Source organism: Macaca fascicularis, chromosome 6, assembly GCF_037993035.2.
Source record: "Macaca fascicularis isolate 582-1 chromosome 6, T2T-MFA8v1.1".
NCBI classification, from domain to species: domain Eukaryota; kingdom Metazoa; phylum Chordata; class Mammalia; order Primates; family Cercopithecidae; genus Macaca; species Macaca fascicularis.
In genome coordinates, this window is record NC_088380.1 from 183,726,993 (window position 1) to 183,747,301 (window position 20,309).

General features: G+C 55.0%; 1 protein-coding gene and 1 long non-coding RNA gene across 7 annotated transcripts in view; both read left to right on the forward strand.

The window, feature by feature from the left end:
• UNC5A (unc-5 netrin receptor A) overlaps positions 1 to 20,309 on the forward strand; it is a 69,760-nt gene that overhangs the window by 9,026 nt on the left and 40,425 nt on the right. The window lies entirely within an intron of this gene.
• LOC135971480 (uncharacterized) lies at positions 16,966 to 18,255 on the forward strand. Its single transcript, XR_010587735.2, has 2 exons — positions 16,966 to 17,098; positions 18,124 to 18,255. It is a non-coding gene; the product is annotated as an uncharacterized lncRNA (long non-coding RNA).

Here is a 20,309-nt window from a genome sequence, read left to right on the forward strand (position 1 = left end):
CTTGATCCCAAGGTAGCTGCCAGTAGCTCCTGGGACTACATCTTTACAGGCCCAGGCCCAGGCCCAGGCCTGGCAGGGGTGGGGGAGAAGAGCACATCTCTTCCCTCCACCATCCAACAAATGTCCAAGTCTTCCATCACTGGTCTACCTCCAGTGCCCTGCCCAGTGTGTGAGCCAATCACCACAGCCAGGGGTATGATTATGCAGATTAGGTTGGGCTGGAGCCACCGAGGCCATTGTCCTGTGTTTACCCAGGCTATGTGCTGCTCCTCTCAGCTTCTTGTCCACCAGGAAGGGTGGGCACAATCATCCTCAGATGTCATCAACACATTTTGCCAGGTATTAAATGAGCATACTGAATAGCACCAAGCACAGCCTGTGGCTCAGAAGCAAAGCAGGATCTGGATCAACACTATTTTGTTGGCAGCATTAGAAAACAAGGCTGGCCAGGCCAGGCGCGGTGGCTCACGCTTATAATCCCAGCACTTTGGGAGGCCGAGGCGGGCGGATCATGAGGTCAGGAGATCGAGACCATCCTGGCTAACACGATGAAACCCCGTCTCTACTAAAAATACAAAAAATTGGCCAGGTGTGGTGGCAGGCACCTGTAGTCCCAGCTACTCAGGAGGCTGAGGCAGGAGAATGGCATGAATCTGGGAGACGGAGCTTGCAGTGAGCCAAGATTGCTCCACTGCACTCCAGCCTGGGCGACAGTGTGAGAAAGGAAGGAAGGGAGGGAAGGAGGTAGGGAGGGAAGAAAAAACAGGCTGGGCACGATGGCTCATGCCTGTAATCCCAGCACTTTGGGAGGCCGAGATGGCTGGATCACGAGGTCAGGTGATCAAGACCATCCTGGCTAACACGGTGAAACCCCTGTCTCTACTAAAAATACAAAAAATTGGCCGGGCGCGGTGGCGGGCGCCTGTAGTCCCAGCTACTAAGGAGACTGAGGCAGGAGAATGGCATGAACCCGGGAGGCAGAGCTTGCAGTGAGCCGAGATCATGCCACTGCACTCCAGCATGGGCAACAGAGCGAGACTCCATCTCACCAAAAAAAAAAAAAAAAAAAAAAAAAAAAAGGAGAAAAAAGAAAACAAGGCTGGCCATTCAACAGGTTTTGCCTCCCCTTCATTGTGCTGTCATCTGCTCATATATCTGCATTTAGCCATCTAAGATATTTTATCAGGTGCCTGGCTAGAATCCAGACATGCTGTGTTTCTACTAGTCCATCCTTAATCTACCGTGGGACAGTAACCCCATAATAAGGGAAGCTGGTCTGGTGTGACTGGTCCATGGGGATCCCAGCAGGCCTCTCACGGTCCCACCTTCCTTTGGTCATCTGCAGCTCATTGAGAACAGTGCCTAGAGTTTGCATAAGGCTCACTGGGCTGTGGCTACTCCAGTGGATGTTTGTTAGGTTTTGTATCTGGTCCAGCTTCCACTCCAGTCTTAGTGGGGTGTTTTGGGGGCCCCTTCATTCCGGCCACAGGGCCCAGGTGAGCTAGGTAAGTATTTCTCTTGGCCTAGTTCTTTTCCAGCTACAGAGCCTGCTCCTTAAGCCTCTGTTCCTTCTCTTAACAACCCAGTCTTCCGCCAGTACTACTTCTTTCCTAAATTTGTGAGAATTGTTTTTTTCTTGCTAACCTTCAAAGAACCCTAAGTGATACATTCACCAAACCAAACTTTCTTCCTTATGACGACTAGACTACAGCTCCTGCCCCACAGCCGCCCCCATGCCACTTTCTCAGAGGTCAGCAGCACGGCTCAGCTCTTCCAGGCGCCCTCCTCCGAGCCCCGCCCCTGCCCTGTGTTTCTCTGGCACTGCCCACGAGCCTCACGCCGCTGCACCTGTGCTCCGCTTCCCAGCGTGGTTTCTCCATCCATGCCTCTCACCTGTGGCTTGTCCTTGGTTTCGGGCCATCTTTCTATACTGGGCGTGTCTGGTCAGAGTCTGAGCCTACCTACCTGGATATCTTGTAGTTGCCCTGGCACTTTTCTAGGGACCTTCCTCCTCCAGTTCCTTCAGGATCACACAATGAGAGGTCCATTTTTGATACCCACTTGGTCTTCTCAAGACCTCTTTCAGATCCCTGGCTCCACTGGAGGCCCGTCTTGAGTGTGAATTCCTGAAGCCCACCACCCAAATGCCAGGACGCCTTCTGACAGTGGTCAGCATTCTGCCTCCCCCCGCACCAGCGTGGCGTCCTGTTGAATGGTTAACAACTGGCTCTTCAGGCAGGCTGGGGGACTAATTTGCCAATTTCCATGGTGTAAATACTCCCACCACGGCCTATTTCAAGCTACCAATGTGATGTCAACTGACTTGCAAAATTCTAGAAATTGTAGCGATTGGCTGTCCTGAGCCAGGACGAGCTGGCTCCATACACCACTGCTCCTGACCAAGGTCACTCCCAGCCCTCTGAAATGACCACAGGCAAGGAGTGGACAAAGGCATCTCAGGCCTTCCCCTGCAGGACCAATTGACTTCCCAGGCCAGAAGGGGCAGCTTCCCTCCTGGACTTTAGACTCTGGTGGGTCGAAAGGTAGAGCGTCAGCTAGGACCTGGGAGGACTGTGCTTAAGAGCCAGGGCTCTGATGTGGATTAGAATCCTAAACTGGGTGAACTTGGGCAGGTTATTTAAGCTCTCTGTGACTCAGTTTGCTCACCTGGAAAATGCGGACAATGAAAGGTTCCTACCTCACAGGGCTTCAAGGAATAAACGAGTCATGCCACGTGGCGCACGCCGCCTGATGCTGGCTCACAGTAAATGCTCTGCAGGTGTGAGCTGTGTGGCCTGCGGGGCGGGGGATGCTCACTTTTGGCCCCTCTCTGTGACACGCCCTTGAAGGGTTGGTGTGGAGCAGGATCTTCGGTTGATAAAACTGGCAGCAGCATGCGTCAAGGGCAGGGCCTACAGGCCTGGAATCTTGGGAAGGTGCTCATTCTTGGATAATGAGCATTCATGGGGGGCCTGAGAAGGAAGATTGGTGTGGTGGTGAGTCACCAGAGTGACTTGGCTGAGTAGGACTTCTGACACCTGAGAGCCGGGATGTGTCTCCAGGACATGCAGAGCAGAGAGGTGGCAGAGGCCACAGCCACATTGGAGAGCCCAGACAGGCCCAGCAAGGACAGCCCACCTGCTGGCCTCAGGCCAACCTGTGACTTCAGAGCTGGTCCCTGGGCACCCCCTGCCTCTGCCCTAGAGTTCTGGGAGCCCTGAGGCCAGAACAGGAGAGGGACTCAGGCTGGGACCTTGGCACGTGGTGGAATTTGGCCAGACAATGAGGGGAGGAGGAGTGGACAGGCAATGCCAGTGGCAGCATGTGTACAGGGCAGTCGGGAGGCATGCAGCCCCACTGGAGCAGACGGTGCCTGTGGGGTGCCAGCAAGCGACAGGGCTGTGACCACATCTCTGAGCTGGGGAGTGACAGGCAGTGAGCAGTGTTTAAGGAAGATTAATCTGGCAGCCCATGGAGGATGGATGGGAGCAGGGAGAGGCTGGAGGCAAGGAGACCAGCCGGGAGGCTGCTGCGGTCATCCAGGCAAGAAATGACAAGGCGTCCCTCCCTGGTGGCAGGCAGGCGGCGGGGATGGAGTAAGAGAGATGGATGTGGGAGACGCTGCAAAGGGGGAAATGTTGCATCTGGATGCTGCATGTGGGGGGGCGAGGGAGGGGGAGGAGGCAAACATGATTCAGAGCTCTCAAGCCTGGGGAAGTGATGTCAGAAACAGAAAATAGATGGGGAGCTGGGATGGGGGAGAAGCCGAAAGAGCAAGAGGCTCCACCCAGGGAGCTCCACCCTGCCAGGCTATGTGTAGAGTGTGGACAGGGCATTTGGGTCACAAGCAACAGAAACTGGCTGTGGTCACGTGAAGGCAAGGGAGCGGAACAGCCCTGTCGGGTCAGGCAGGCACTGGGGGTGACAGGCAGACTAAAACCCAGCCGTGGCCCAGGAGAGACGTCCAACAGGTCCTGGTGGTGTGGGGCCATCCTGTTTCCTTTAGGGCACTGAAAGCCGTCCAGGGAAAGGTGGATTTACTCGGTTCTGTGAAGCCCTCCAGGGTAGGTCAGGACCAGCAGGGAGAGACACAGGGAGGCTGAGGGAGACCCTCCCAGCAAGCAGAGGCACAGAGGTCTGGGTGCAATGAGAGCCCCCACAGGGGGACTGCTGGAAACGGGCTCTATGGGACAGTCAGGGAGACTGTGGACAGGGGCAGGTGGCCGCGGCGAGGCTCGGTGGGAAAAGAGAAAGGACGGCTGGGCACTGACTTGGACTCCCCTTAGGTCCACCCTACTTGGTCTCGAGAAGTTTCTTACGCTTTGGGAACTGGGCTTTCTGGAGGGACGGCTCCATCTCGAGGGGTTTGGTAGTTTCTCTGCCGCCCATTGTTTTGGCTGCTGAAATACTTTCTCAGGGCACAGCACCTCCACCTTCCTTTGGTGACCTCCCGCTGTGGAGCCCTGGTGGGACGGTCAGTTATGGGGGCCCAGCCTCTCCCTAGGGAAAGGACCTGCCCCAGCTGGTGAATGGTTCCGGAGATCCTGGGCACATGATTGGGCCAGGCTGGCCACATGGCCTGAGTTGAGCCAGTCAGGATCCTTCCCAGGGCTTCTCCGGCCTGGAGGCAGAGGTGCAACCCTGATACCTCCCAGGTTGGTGGCAGTGTTGATGCAGGTTCTGACGCTGGCCCAGAGCTAGTTCTCCCTCGTATGGAAAGCAGCCGTGGGGTGGAGGCGGGTGAAGCCAGCGCACAGGGAGATCAGGGACAAGCGGAAGGAGGAGGCTGTCCCAGTGGCCCCGAGGCCCTGAGGCTCTGGTCCCTGCAGCTTTTCTCAGTCCTGTGAGCTGCTCTTAACAGCCTTCCTGGCCCTAGATCCAAGAACTTCCCACTTTAACGCCCGTGTGAGTTGGGTTTCTGTGTCCTGCACCTGAAAGGGGCCTGGCCTAGGATCTCAGGAGAAAGATGATGATGTGGGCAAAGCGCCCACCCAGAGGTAGCCAGGTGGCAGCAGGCAGGGCACCGAGCCCCCACGCGGCAGATAGAACATTCTAAAAAAAGAGAGAGAGAGAGAGAGAGAATTCACATAAAAATCCAAATGTCAGGCTTCTCCCGAAAAAGCAAAAGATCTGGGCTGGGCCCAGCGAGCCCATTTTCCTGGGTGGCTGGGGCTGGAACCTGGATGCCACTTGGCAGATGAGCACCCTCACTGCTAGGTGCCCCCATGCCCATGCACAACCAGTGCCTCTGCACCCCTGCCCTGTGCTCCCCACCACCTGTGTACTCCCTGCCCTGTGCACCCCCCACCACCTGTGCACCCCCACCACCTGTGTACCCCCACCACCTGTGTACCTCCACCTGTGCACCCCCACCACCTGTGCACCCCCACCACCTGTGTACCCCCACCACCTGTGTACCTCCACCACCTGTGTACCCCCACCACCTGTGTACCCCCACCACCTGTGTACCCCCACCACCTGTGTACCTCCACCTGTGCATTCCCACCACCTGTGTACCCCCACCACCTGTGTACCTCCACCACCTGTGCACCCCCACCACCTGTGTACCCCCACCACCTGTGTACCCCCCACCACCTGTGTACCCCCACCACCTGTGTACCCCCACCACCTGTGTACCTCCACCTGTGCATTCCCACCACCTGTGTACCCCCACCACCTGTGTACCTCCACCACCTGTGCACCCCCACCACCTGTGTACCCCCACCACCTGTGTACCCCCACCACCTGTGTACCCCCACCACCTGTGTACCCCCACCACCTGTGCACCCCCACCACCTGTGTACCCCCACCACCTGTGCACCCCCACCACCTGTGTACCCCCACCACCTGTGTACCCCCACCACCTGTGTACCCCCACCACCTGTGTACCCCCACCACCTGTGCACCCCCACCACCTGTGTACCCCCCACCACCTGTGTACCTCCACCTGTGCATTCCCACCACCTGTGCACCCCCACCACCTGTGTACCCCCACCACCTGTGCACCCCCACCACCTGTGTACCCCCACCACCTGTGTACCCCCACCACCTGTGCACCCCCACCACCTGTGTACCCCCACCACCTGTGTACCCCCACCACCTGTGTACCCCCACCACTTATACAGCCCAGTGCCTGTGCAGCCCCCTGCCCTGTGCACCCCCTACCTTGTGTACCCTCTGTCCCGGGTACTCTCACACTCCGTGTCCCCCTCTGCCCCCTGCCCTGTGCAGTACCACCACCTGTGCACCAGCCTGCCCTGCCCTGCACACCCCTACCCTGTGTACTCCCTGCTTTGTGTACTCTCTGTCCCGGGCACTCTCACCACTCCGTATGCCCTGCCCCATGCACCCCCAGTGCCTGTGCACTGCCCTCTCTTTGCCACTCACCCCCGCTCCCATGCACACCAAGGCTGCATCCCCTACCCTATGCACAGTGCTTGGTCGGTGTCAGGTACTGAGGCCATGGGCAGGGCCATCCCTCTCCTTCCCTCCCTTCCAGCTCTCGAAGCCTGCGTTTGGGGCCTTAGATTTCACCTGTTCAGTTTGAAGTGATGGAGGATATAGTCAGGTGGAAACATCTAAAAGATAATTGGAAACCGTGACTGGCACTTTCAGATGCAGTAAGGGTGGGAAATGGAGATGAGAGACCCTTTCATAAGGAGCTGATCACGGACATACGTGAGCTCGAATCCCATTCTAAGAAGATGATTAGGGAATGGCCATGGCTGGGGTGGAAAGGATGATTCAGGGGACAATTTTGAGGAAGCCAAAAGGAGGCCCGGGAGAGAGCAGTGGGGGCCCAGGAGTATGTGCAAGGTTTTAAGCTGGAGGGGAGGCAGCCTTGAGGAAGGCTTTGGCAAAGGCCCTGCTGATAAGGCCTGGAGGACACGCTGGGAGCAGGCAAGGAGAGCGGCCGGAGGAGGCTGTGCTCAGAAGCAGCAGGAGTGAGCTGGGACAGTGGGAACAGTGTGGACAGGCCGGACACAGAGGCCCTTTGGAATTTGCAGAGCATGGAAGGATACCAGGTAGAAAAGGCACAGGATGCAGTGAAGGTTTCAGGGAGAAACTTGGGAAATGGGGGTGAGGGCAGGACAAGCATATATTGCTGGGCGCTGGCAATGTACTTGCACAAAAGCTCTCGATGGGTAGCTCAGAGGCGAGTGACGTGCCCACATCCCACGGCTGCCAGGGCAGAGCTAGGTGCCAACCCCAGCTCCATAGCAGGCAAAAGGAGCAGAAGGCCCAGAGCCTCAGCAAGCTTTTAAGAGAAGCAGAGGGGATGGACTGAGGGACAGAGCTAGGTGGCGACGGCACCTGGGCCATTAAATAAGCATGTATTGAGCACTGGCTGGGGCCAGGCCCGGCGTCAGGCGCCACAGATGAGCATGAGGGCCATGGGACCATGAGGGAGCTGGAAGCAGGGGCATGCTGGGTAGCCAGTGAGACAGGACAGTCCTGGAAGAGGTGACACTTGAACTGAGACCTGAATGAACTGAGACCGGCTGCGGGTGCAGCAAAGGGCCTACTGTGGTCTGGTTACAGGGAATGTGGAGCTGGATGAGGAGAGGTGTGATGACTTGTGTCTGTGTCCATTTATACACGCGTAGAAGCCACCTCCACTTCCAGAGACGCACAGCGGGAGCGGCTGAGGGCACATTTGCTAGGGTTAGCTGGTCGGAGGACGTCAGGGGGCCTGGGTCCCAGACCTGCTCTGCTGCTACAGCACAAGCCCAGGCCAGACACGCTCCCCTGCCCCATCTACAAAAGGGAAGAATGACCGGGCCTGGGCTCTCATGGAGCTGATCCTGAGCCTGGGACAGGGCAAGGGTAGAAGCCTTGGGAGGGTGCGGGGAGAAGGCTAGGCAGGCTGCGTCCGCCCTTCGCAGGCCTCAGCAACCCCAGGATCAAACAGTAACTGGTAAAACGAGCTTAGTCCAATGGAGTTGGACTTTGATGCATATATATATATATATTTTTTCATTTTTTTAATTCTTCTTTGCCATTTTTTAATCAAGGTGAGATTCGCATAACATAAAATTAACCATTTTAAGTGCACAATTCATTGGCATTGAGTACATTCACAATGTTACGTGACCACCACTTCTATCTAGTTTCTAAACATTTTCATCAAACCAAAGGAGACGCCATTAAGCAGTCACTCCCCTTGCTCCCCTTGCCCCAGCTCCTGGCAAATGGCAGCTTGCTTTCTGTCTCTATGGACTTATCTGTGACGCTATTTCATGTAAATGGAATCATATAATTCGTGGTCCTCTGTGCCTGGCTTCTTTCACTTGGCATAATGTGCCCCAGGTTCATCCATGTGTAGCATGCATCACTGCTTCAACTGCTTCATTCCTTTTTTTTTTTCTCTCTCTCTTTTTTTTCTGAGACAGAGCCTCACTCTGTCACCCAGGCTGGAGTGCAGTGGCACAATATTGGCTCACTGCAACCGCCACCTCCCAGGTTCAAGCGATTCTCCTGCCTCAGCCTCCCGAATAGCTGGGATTTCAGGCATGCACCACCACGCCTGGCCAATTTTTGTATTTTTAGTAGAGATGGGGTTTCACCATGTTGGCCAGGCTGGTCTCAAACTCTTGACCTCAAGTGATCCACCCACCTTGGCCTCTGAAAGTGCTGGGATTACAGGTGTGAGCCACCACGCCCAGCCTTCATTCCTTTTTGTGGTTAAATAATATTTCATTGTGTGGATGGACCACATCTGGTTTATCCCTTCACCCATTGGTAGACATTTGGGTCGTTTCTACCTTTTGGCGACTGAATAATGCTGTTTTGAACACTTGGGTACAAGAACCTGTTTAAAGACCTGTTTTCGGTTCTGTTGGGTGTAGGCCTGGGAGTGGAATTGCTGGGTCATATGGTAACTCTATGTTGAACTTCTTGAGGAACTGCCAAACTATTTTCCTTAACAACTGTACCGTTTTACATTCTCACCAGCAATAATGAGGGTTCCAGTTTCTCCACGTCCTGATTCTTGTTTTTGAAATGTTAAATTCTTGCAAAAATTTTTCTCATCTCTTGGGGCTCCTGTTTTGCTGGTGCTTGAATCTGTGTGTGGTCATCAGGTTAGCCTGGTGTAGGTCTCGTGGTTCAAGATTGGTGACAGAAGATGGGAGAGGGGACCAGACGGCTGGGAGCCCCCAGAGGTGCAGCTAGCGGTAGGGTCAGAGCGGGTCTGGGCCTCTCACAGCCCTCTTGGACCCCTGTGGACCTCTGTTTCCCTCTGAAAGCCCCCTTTGGTCCTCCTTCCCCCTCCTCCACACCCACCCCCAGCCAGGAGCTGCCCTCTCTGCCCCTCTGCGCCACCGTTTTGTGTGTGTGTCTCGTCACCAGGATAAATGTAGCTACAAACAATGCGGCGGGCTGGGTGCTAATTTGTCAGACGCAGTGCGCGGCTGTGATTCCGAATACATTAACATTTTCACATGAAATCATTTCAATTTTTAGTGATTAAGAGGTATTTGTTTTAAAGCATCAGGGTGATTTGCTGCAGACCTGGAGGGCAGTGGGGGTGAGGGAGCCCCTGGGTGTGATGTCATTCATGGCACCAGTGCAAGCAGTCACCACTCCACGCCCACCTGTGCCCACCCTGCGCTTCCTGGGCATGGGGCTGGAGGTGGCAGGACCAGGGAGTAGGGATCATGGGACGCAAGAGTCCCTTGAGGGCATGGAGGCCCAGAAGCCTCAGCCCCCCCATCTTCCTCTGGCTTCCCTGGGTTATTTGGTCTCACTCAAATATCACCTCCTCAGGGAGGTTCCCCCTGGGCCTCCAACCTCAAGTAGAAGCCTGTCACTCTCTGCTTTAGCTTCTTCTTGGCATTTATCAACATTGGAGATGACTTTCTTGACTTGCTTACTTGTTGATGTTCTGCACCACCCCCAGTTAAAACACACGCTTCTTGAGGGCAGGGACTATGGCCTGCTCATGCTCACTGCTCATTCATGATGGATGGATGGATGGATGGATGGATGGATGGATGGATGGATGGATGGGTGGATGTATGAAAGATGGATGGGGGCTGCCTCGGTGGCTCATGCCTGTAATTCCAGTACTTTGGGAGGCCAAGGCAGGCGGACCATGAGGTCAGGAGTTCAAGACCAGCCTGACCAACATGGTAAAACCCCATCTCTACTAAAAATATAAAAATGAGCCAGGCGTGGTGGCACACCTGTAATCCCAGCTACTCAGGAGGCTGAGGCAGGAGAATCAATTGAACTGAACCTGGAAGTTTGACGTTGCAGTGAGCCGAGATCGCACCACTGCACTCCAGCCTGGGCAACAGAGCGAGACTCTGTCTCAAAAAAAAAAGGAAAGAAAGAAAAAGAAAGGAAAAAAGAAAAAAGATGGATGGATGGATGGATAAAGTGGGTGGATGGGTGGATGAATGGATGGATGTATGAAGGATGGATGGATGGATGGATGGATAAAGTGGGTGGGTGGATGGGTGGGTGGATGGATGGGTGGATGTATGAAAGATGGATGAATTGATGGATGGATGGATGGATGGATGGATGGATGGAGTGGGTGGATGGATGGGTGGATGTATGAAAGATGGATGAATTGATGGATGGATGGATGGAGTGGGTGGATGGGTGGATGGATGGGTGGATGTATGAAAGATGGATGGATGGATGGATGGATGAAGTGGGTGGATGGATGGGTGGGTGGATGAATGGGTGGATGTATGAAAGATGGATGAATGGATGGATGGATGGGTGGATGGATGGGTGGGTGGATGAATGGGTGGATGGATGAAAGATGGATGGATGGATGGATGGATGGATGGATGGATGGAGTGGGTGGATGGGTGGGAGGTGGATGGATGGATGGATGGATAGGTGGATAGACAGGTAGATATATGGATGGATGGATCAGTGGGAGGGAAGGTGGATGATTATTCAGGGGACACAGAAGACTCCCTCACCTTATCAGGCATCCTATCATCCCTGAATCAGTCCCTCAAGTCCCCAGCCCTGGGCAGGCCACCTTGGGTGTGCCAGGCTTCTCTACACCTGGGAAGTACAAGTTCATTACCATGGGGCTGGTACCCACAGGCCTCCAACCCTCTCACTTCCATATCACTGCTACTCTTTTTTTTTTTTTTTTTTTTTTTGAGATGGAGTCTTGTTCTGTCTCCCGCACTGGAGTGCAATGGCGCAATCTCGGCTCACTGCAACCTCTACCTCTCCGGTTCAAACGACTCTCCTACCTCAGCCTCCTGAGTAGCTGGGATTACAGGCGCGTGCCACCATGCCCAGCTAACTTTTGTATTTTTAGTAGAGATGCGGTTTTGCCATGTTGGACAGGCTGGTCACAAAACTTTTACTCTTTAGAGCCTGTCCCTGTCACCTTCCTCTCTGGGTGCCATGAGAGCCGCTCTAAGGGGCTCCCAGGCCTTCAGACAGACCAGCTCTGCCAGGTCTCAGCTGTTGCCAGTCTTCTTGGCTGGGGACCCTCTACTCCCTTCCCAGGAGCTCCCAAGCAGGGTGGCCCTCTCCGGAGCCGCTCACAGTGCGCTAAAGCCTGGGCTGGAGGACACGCCTCCATGGCGCATGGGTGCGGCGTGCAGTGTGCACCTGCTTGTGTGCTGGCGTGTGTGTGCTGGCGTGTGTGCATGTGTTGTGCATGTGTGTGTGTGCATGTGTGTGTGTGCTGGTGTGTGTGTGCTGGCGTGTGTGTGTTGGTGTGTGCTGATGTGTGTGTGCACGCACTGGTGTGTGTGTGCGTGCTGGTGTGTGTGTGTGCTGGTGTGTGTGCATGTGTATGAGTGGGTGTGTGTGTGCGCTGATGTGTGTGTGCTGGTATGTGCGTGTGTGTGTGTGCTGGCGTGTGTGTGCATGCTTGTGTGTGTGTTGATGTGTGTCCTTTTGTGTGTGTGCTGGTGTGTGTATGTGTGTGCATGTGTGTGTGCTAGTGTGTGCATGTGCGTGTGTGTGCTGGTGTGTGTATGTGTGTGCGTGTGTGTGTGCTGGCGTGTGTGCATGTGTGTGTTGGCATGTGTGCTGGCGTGTGTGCTTATGTGTGTGTGTGTGTGTGCTGGCCTGTGTGTGTGCTTGTGTGTGTGTGCTGGTGTGTTCTTGTGTGTGCTGGTGTATGTGTGTGCATGTATGTGTGCTGGCGTGTGTGTGCGCTGGTGTGTGTATATGTGTGCTTGTGTGTGTGCTGGCGTGTGTGTGTGCACGTGCTGGTGTGTGCTGGTGTGTGTGCTTGTGTGTGTGCATGCTGGTGTGTGTGTGCACTTTTGTGTGTGCTTTGTGTGTGCATGCCCTGGTGTGTGTGTGTGTGCGTGTGCTGGTGTGTAAGAGTGTGTGTGCTGGTGTGTGTGTGTGTGTGTGCTGGTGTGTGTGTGCATGTGTGTGTGTGCTGGTGTGTGTATATGTGTGCTTGTGTGTGTGCTGGCGTGTGTGTGTGTGCGTGCTGGTGTGTGCTGGTGTATGTGTGTGCTGGTGTGTGTGCGCTTGTGTGTGTGCACGCTTGTGTGTGTGCTTTGTGTGTGCGTGCCCGGTGTGTGTGTGTGCATGTGCTGGTGTGTGTGTATGTGCTGGTGTGTGTGCTGGTGTGTGTGTGCATGTGTGTGCTGGTGTGTGTGTGTGCTGGTGTGTGTGCGTGAGTGGGGTGTGTGTGCTGGTGTGTGTGTGTATGTGTGTGCTGGGGTGTGTGCATGCGTGTGTGTGCTGGTGTGTGTATGTGCTGGTGTGTGTGCGTGAGTGGGGTGTGTGTGCTGGTGTGTGTGTGCATGTGTGTGCTGGGGTGTGTGCATGCGTGTGTGTGCTGGTGTGTGTGTGTGCTGGGGTGTGTGCATGCGTGTGTGTGCAGGTGTGTGTGTGCGCTGGTGTGTGGGTGTGCATGTGTGTGTGGGTGTGAGATGGGAGGTGATCAGACTTTTGTCCAGCGAGAGTCGGTTCCTGCAGTCTTGCTCTGTGGTGGCCACACCCAAGCCCCTTCCTCATCCTTCTGCGCCTCCCAAACTTCTGCTGCCCCACACCCCACCTCCGCGCCCCGGATCAAACCCTCCCTCACCTACCCCAGTGAAAGGAAAATAACTAGAAGCTTTTATCGTTCTGCAGAAGCAACATCAGAAAACAATTATTGTTTTAATTACCTGCTGTCGCCATACAAGACGGGGAGGTTGTAAAGTGTGATAAAATCTTTCATGTTAATGGACTGCCAGCCTGGGCCAGGGCTCGATTTATGGGGCTGCAGCTGGTAACTCCAGGCAGCTGTATGGAACCCCCGGGGCCCCTCTCCCTGTCCCTGGGGCCAGGGCTCCAATGCCAGGGGCCTGGCACCCCTTTTGTTCATCGCATTTTACCCAACACAGCGGGATACTGGCCGCCTCTGCGCAGGAATGCTCAAGGCCAGCACACATCCAGGTGTGACCTCGGGGCTCCATTCCTTAGGGGGGCGAGCCTTGGGCTGGCCCTTCTTTCTGCCCCATAGAAGGGGGCTAGCCGTGGGCTGGACTGGTTCTCCCTGACAGGCCCTCTCCCATCACTCGGCTCTGCTGCACCACCTCGGACTCTCCTGCACTGCCCAGAGCTGGGCTTCCCTGTAAGCCCAGTGTCCTCACACCTGTCTCCTCCTGTCCCGCCCACCTCCACCTCCCAGAGCTGACCCCTGGCCACTGCTTCCTGGCTGAAGTCCTCCTCTGTCCTGCCCTCAACCCACCCATCCCCACTGGTGTACCCACCGTCTTCCCAAAGCCCACTCAAGCTGGTCCCTCCTCAGGTGCCAACCTTATTTTCTCCTAAGCACTTTCACACACTTTCTCTTTTATTTATTTTTCTTTTTGAGACAGAGTCTCACTCTGTTGCCCAGGAGGCTGGAGGGCAGTGGTGCAATTTCGGCTCACTGCAATCTCGGCTCCCTGGTTCAAGCGATTCTCATGCCTCAGCCTCCCGAGTAGCTGGGATTACAGGTGCCTGCAACCACGCCAGGCTAAGTTTTGTATTTTCAGTAGAGATGAGGTTTCATCATGTTGACCAGGCTGGTCTCGAACTCCTGACCTCAGGCGATCCACCTGCCTCAGCCTCCCAAAGTGCTGGGATTGCAGGCGTGCGCCACCGTGCCTGGCCTCACACTTTCTCATTGAAGCCTCAACGCGGTTTGGAGGAGGTGCCGTTATTATGCTCCCATTTTACAGATGCAGTAAATGAGCTGTGGAGAAGTTAGGCGTTTGGCTGGCAGTCTGATTTCACAGGGCTGGAGTGAGGACTCACTGGGGTGACAGTTGTGAAATGCTTAGGACAATGCCAGGAGCAAAGTCCACGCCTGATCCAAGCTAGCTCTCATAATGATTCTTTTTGCTTCTATTGCTGTTCACCCTGGAGCAAGTCACTTATCTGCTTGAATCGTGCCTCACTTTCCTCATCTGTAGGATGGGGACAGCAGTCACCTAGCCTCTAGGATGAGAGGATCAGATAAGGCCTTGTGTGGTGTGTGGTGAGAACCCGGGACCCTCAGCTGCCGCTGCTGCTGTGACCATGTAATGGTGGGGGAAGCTCAGGGTGGGAAGCTAAGTTGGGTCTACCTTCTACAAGGCCCTCCATGGCACGCTGAGGGGTGTTGAGCCATTCTGGGGATGGTAGGGATCTGCTGGAGATTTTCAATCAGGAAGGCGGCGGACTCCGATCTGGGTTTTAGAACAATGGTGGTGGCAAGCAGAAGCTGGTTGGGCAAGAGGGAGCCGTCGGTACTGGAGTGATCCAGATGAGGACTGACGAGGCCATGACAGGCAGAGGTGGAGGCAGGGACAGAACTGGATGGCCAGGGCTTGGTCACCCCTTGGGCAGAGGAGGAATGAGAGGGGGCTCGTGCCTTCTTAAATCCTCCGTTCCCTCCCCAGTGCCACACACAGGACTGGCACGTGTGGTAGCCACTCTCAAACCCAGGGTGCAGGTAGCTGGCCAAGGCCAGGAAACAGCAAGGCCCTCTCAGGCCGAGGCCAAGTTGGAGTCGAGAGGAACCCGACTCAGAATCTTTTTTCTCCTTGCAACTTTTACTCGGGGTTCCAGGTGGTGCATGTGCAGATTGTTACATGGGTACATTGTGTGTGCTGGGGTTTGGCGTGTGAGTGATGTAGTTGCCTATGTAGTGAGCACAGTGCCCGATGGGTAGTTTTTCTGTCCTCACCCTCCTCCCACCCTCCACCCTCAAGTGAGCCCTGGTGTCTGTTGTTTCCCTCTTTGTGTCCATGCGTACTCAATATTTAGCTCCCACTTAAGTGAGAACATGGTTTTCCCTTCCTGCATTAATTCACTTAGGATAATGGCCTCCAGCTGCATCCATGTGGCCGCAAAGGACAGGATTTCATTCTTTTTTAGGACTGTGTAGTATTCCATGGTGTATATGTACCACGTGTTCTTTATCCAGTCCACGCCAGCTCAGAATCTTTAGGCCATGGCCTGGGACTCAGGTGGGGCCTCCCTAGGCACCCGCAGGGCCCCGGCTTCCTCTCCCTGACAGGTTCAAGCATAGCCCATGAGTCTGCCCTTTGTGGCAGAACTCATTAGTTCAGTCACACAGCCTCTCATTCTCTCATTCATCAACTTAGGTCTTCAGTAAATGCTTGTGGAATGCCGCGTCTGTGCCGGGCTCTAGGCCAGCACTGGGGAGGTGGAGTACTGCGGAGCTGTGCGTGGGCCCTCATGGAGCTGACACTCTAGTGGAGGGGATGCCGTGCACCAGTGAACCAATGAAGAAATGAAATAATTACACACTGCCGGGAAGAGAACAAAGACGGAGCTGAGACAGGGCGCCCCGCCTGTCGCTGTCCTGTCTGCACAGGAGAAGTGGCTCCCAGCTCCCCAGCCCTGCCGAGATGCATGGTTGGCATTAGCCGCCCAGCTGGCCCGATCCGTCTCCCTGTCTTCCCGGGATTACTTCCCCCGTTTTGGCCATCACTTCCAAACTCTAATTTATTCCCCGGGGCCCAGGAGAGGCCATTCATTTAAAGAGTTTTCTATGGAGTCTTCTCCTCTGAGGACCCTAAGGGGAAGAAAAATGCCAGAAAAGGACGAAAAAGAGAAGAAGAGGGATCTGGTTTCAGAACTCCCAGGCAGCAGGACAGATGTGGAAGGAGCAGGGCCCTGTTTGCCGAGAGACGTATTTACCCAGCAGCGCAAGTACCCTCCCACCTCTCTCTACTCTCTGCAGGTTTCTCTCTCAATCTCTCTCTCTCCCCCACCCCAACCTCTCCCTCTCTCTCTCTCCCTCTCCCTGTGTCGCTGCAGGAGTCTGAGCCTGCCCCACCCTCCCAGAGAGAAGCTGTCTCCCGGTGCTAGGAGATGGTGTCCCTGATTACAGTTCAATCTGCCACTGTCCCTCTTCCTTCCCTCCCAGTTCTTAGAGGAGCAGTGTGTGCACTGTCTGGGCTCCTGAAGGGACCAGCCTCACTCTTCTCATCCCCATAGCTGGGCCAGAGGAGCTGGCAGGCTGGGTCCATCCTGTGCCAGGTGGCTATGGGAGACACATGCCTGCGTGCAGCCACAAGCTCCATGAAAGCATTCAGAAATTCCTGGCACTGTGGGCAGCCCCTGCACTCTGCAGGCAGCGTGGCCAGGGAGAGAGGCGGTCTCAGGGTGGCTTCTTAAAGTGCCAGGTGTTCTCACATCCCATCAGCCAGGGAATGGGGCCTCTGGCCAGGGGCTGGCTTGTGCACCTGGAGGTGAACATTGGCACTGGTGTGACTGAGGAAGTATGTGCCCATGGGTGAAGGTGACCTTCCTGCAGGCTTGGAAAGCAGGCCCTGGGGGCTCAGGGCCACCTGCCAGGACTGCCTCTGGCTAAGTCTGAACAGAGGCCGCCTGCCTAGTCCAGTGTGTGTGTCTCCCAGGAATGTTCCTGGGGGTGCCTGCCTGTGGCTGGGAGAAATTCCCATCCCAGATTCTGTAACCATCCTGTCCAAATTTCAGGAAATTCCCTGATTCCTTCCCAACAGTTCCAGATGCTCCAGAGCCTCCGACTCATCGCTCCCTGTGCTGGCATTTCCCTGCCTGGCTCCGGCCCCTTCCCGCCTGTCAAACACATGAAACCAAGGGCCCTTCAAAGGGTGGCTCCGGATCCCTCCCCAGCGTGCAGGTGTGCCAGTGAGGAAGGAGTGTGGGCATGGGTGTGAATTCTTGTGCACCTGAGCATGAGTGTAGAGGTACCAGCATCTGTGTAAATGATGCCTTTGATAAAGGGTGTGTGTATGTGTGCCTGTGTGTGTGTGCGCGCCTGTGCCTGTGTGCCTGTGTATGTGTGTGTGCCTGTGTGTGTGTCCCTGTGTGTGTGTGCTTGTGTGTGTGTGCCTGTGCCTGTGTGTGTGTGCCTGTGTGTGTGTCCCTGTGTGTGTGTGCTTGTGTGTGTGTGCCTGTGCCTGTGTGTGTGTGCCTGTGTGTGTGTCCCTGTGTGTGTGTGCTTGTGTGTGTGTGCCTGTGCCTGTGTGTGTGTGCCTGTGTATGTGTGTGTTTGTGTGTGTGTGCCTGTGTATGTATGTGTGTGCCTGTGTGTGCCTGTGTATGTGTCTGTGTGCCTGTGTGTGTGTGCCTGTGTGTTTGTGTGTGCCTGTGTGTATGCCTGTGTATGTGTCTGTGTGCCTGTGTGTGTGTGCCTGTGTGTGTGTGCCTGTGTGTGTGTGCCTGTGTGTGTGCCTGTGTATGTGTGTGCCTGTGTATGTGTCTGTGTGCCTGTGTGTGTGTGCCTGTGTGTGTGTGCCTGTGTGTGTGCCTGTGTATGTGTGCCTGTGTATGTGTGTGTGTCTGTGTGTGTGCCTGTGTGTGCACGCACCTGTGTATGTGTGTGCCTGTGTGTGTGCCTGTGTGTGTGTCTGTGTGTGTGCCTGTGTGTGTGTCTGTGTGTGTGTGCCTGTGTATGTGTGTGCCTGTGTGTGTGTCTGTGTGTGTGTGTGCCTGTGTGTGTGTCTGTGTGTGTGTGCCTGTGTATGTGTGTGCCTGTGTGTGTGTGCCTGTGTGTGTACCTGTGTGTGTGCCTGTGTGTGTGTGCCTGTGTGTGTGTCCTGCAATGGTGTGCACATCCTAAGTATCCTGGGGTGTAGGTCTCCTGTGTAAGTGTCTTAACAGATTCATCTGGAATTTGAAGCCACTGTTTTCTCATTGATAAAGAGCTGACAAAGAAAGGAAACAAAAGGCCTGGATGAATAAACAGTCTTCTGGATAGAGAAATGGAAGATGTGAGCTCAGGCAAGAATTGGGGCTAATCTTTTTTTAACATTTAAATAAAAGATCTGAAGAGGATGTGTATAGTGAAATCACCAAGTTTGCAGTTAAATCGAAACTCTCCTGGGTGGCAGTGAAATGCCGAACTGGTGAGGGATGAGCTTTAGGAAGATGTTATCTTGAAAGGCCGTGAGCTGGACAGAGAATGGCCAGCAGGCCTTAGTTTGGGGAGAATGATGTGGACGGTGTCTGGGGGAAGGCAACTTTCCTAAGGCAGGGCCCAGGAGGGCAACAGCAGGCCGGGCATGATAGGGAGGGGAGATTGCAGCAAGCCATAGATGTTCCCTTCTCCCAACAGGTGAGTGAGGGATACCTGCACCCAACAATCCCGCATGCTTGTGGTTACACCTCCTTAGGGGAGCCCCAGCCGAGAGGGGGCAGAACCTGATTATATTACAGACTTACGTGATCTGCATAATTCATTTCCCTCGATTTGCACATCTGTGAAATGGAAGTAGCGATCCCTGGGGGCCTGCTCCACAGGGGAGCGACAGCCACTGAGATCTCACAGAGACCACAGTGTGTAGACACCTGTAAAGTTCAGTGCCAGGTGAGTGGTTACGGAGAGAGTTGCGATGAGAAGGGAGCGGCCATAGAAAATCAGACCGGCCCACCTGGGACAGCCTCGGTCAGAGAGGCCGAGAGGGAGTGTCGCGGAGATCTGGGAAACCAGAAAGGGCTGGGAGAAGGCAGCTTGGGCCCCAGCCTGACAGAGCGAACCCCTCCCCCAGCCCCCAGCCCCCAGCAAAGCTCAGGAGCGGTATGTTTAAAACCAATCACAGGAAATCCTGCTGCACTCAGCAGGGAATAAACTTTGAAAATCATTTCCCCTAGAGGTGATACAGGCTGGAAATATAAATTGCTTCCAGAAAGGTTTAGATAAGTTCATGGATGGCAGAGCCAAAGTAGTTCTTGGGCAAAATTAGAATGTTAGGAGGCATCTTCCTCTCTGATGTCAGAGGAAGTCCCTGCCAGAGCCGGCGCACAGGCCAGACAGAACAACCTGATACCCCGTCTCTGTATGTGTGAGTCTGCCTTTGGGAACAACTTGTCCCTGTCTGACGAGGGTGCCTTCCCTCTCACCAGCCTCACTGTGCCGTGAAATTGCCTCTCCTCCCTCCCCAGTCCCTCACCCCCATTGCTGCTCCCATAGCCCCCTTAAACTCCATGCTGTGGGGTTCCCCAGCCCCACTCCCAGACCTCACTCTCACAGTGCCAACTTCTATCTCCAGCTTGCCCCTGCCATCTCACCTGCCATCACAGAGCAGCCACCCCTCCCTCTGGGTACTGTCTTCTAGCACAGGCACCTTGCCTGGCACTGCCCATGAGTCGGTGAGGATAGGAGCCTCTTGCCAGGCCCTCCAGTGAATGCTGTTGGCTTGCAGTCTCTCTCTCCGGCTGACTGCCCAGAGCCCATCTCTGCCTGGCTGCTTCTCCCAGGGTCCCTAGCAGAGGCTGGCTGAATAGGGGCTGAGGTATGAGCCCTTCAGGGACCCACACCCTGGAGAACTTGGGTACCCGAGGCCAGACCGACATCCACACCAGGGACAGGGTCACCATCGGGAAATAGGCACGCTTGGGTGTGTGCCAGGTTATCTGAGTCGTGCAGAAGGTCTTCAGGGAATGGGATTAGCAAGGGAGGTAAGGTTATGGAGTATGCTTTCCCGCCGCTGTTCCTAAGATGCCTTGGGCCCTTTCCAAGCTGCCATGGATGAGCTGTGTAGCTAGCTGGGAACTCTGTTTTAGCACCACAGATAGCGGTCCTGGACGTGGCACGCTTTCAGCACCGTGGACAGCCCCAGACGCCTCTCTGGAGGCTGCTTCCTAACCTCTGCTAGCTCCTGATGGAGGTCCCCGCCACCACCTCTAGAGACCTCTAGAGAATTCATTTATCCATCTGCAAAGATTAACTGAGCACATATACATCCAGTCACTGTTGTGCAAGAGTACACTAGTGAACCGAATAGTCAGAAACTTGCCCTTCGGGGCCTCCATTCTTTGTGGTGGAGACTCCCGCCCCATCGGCTTCCGTTGAAATTCCCAGAACTCGTTCCGGGCAACGTGGCCCTGCA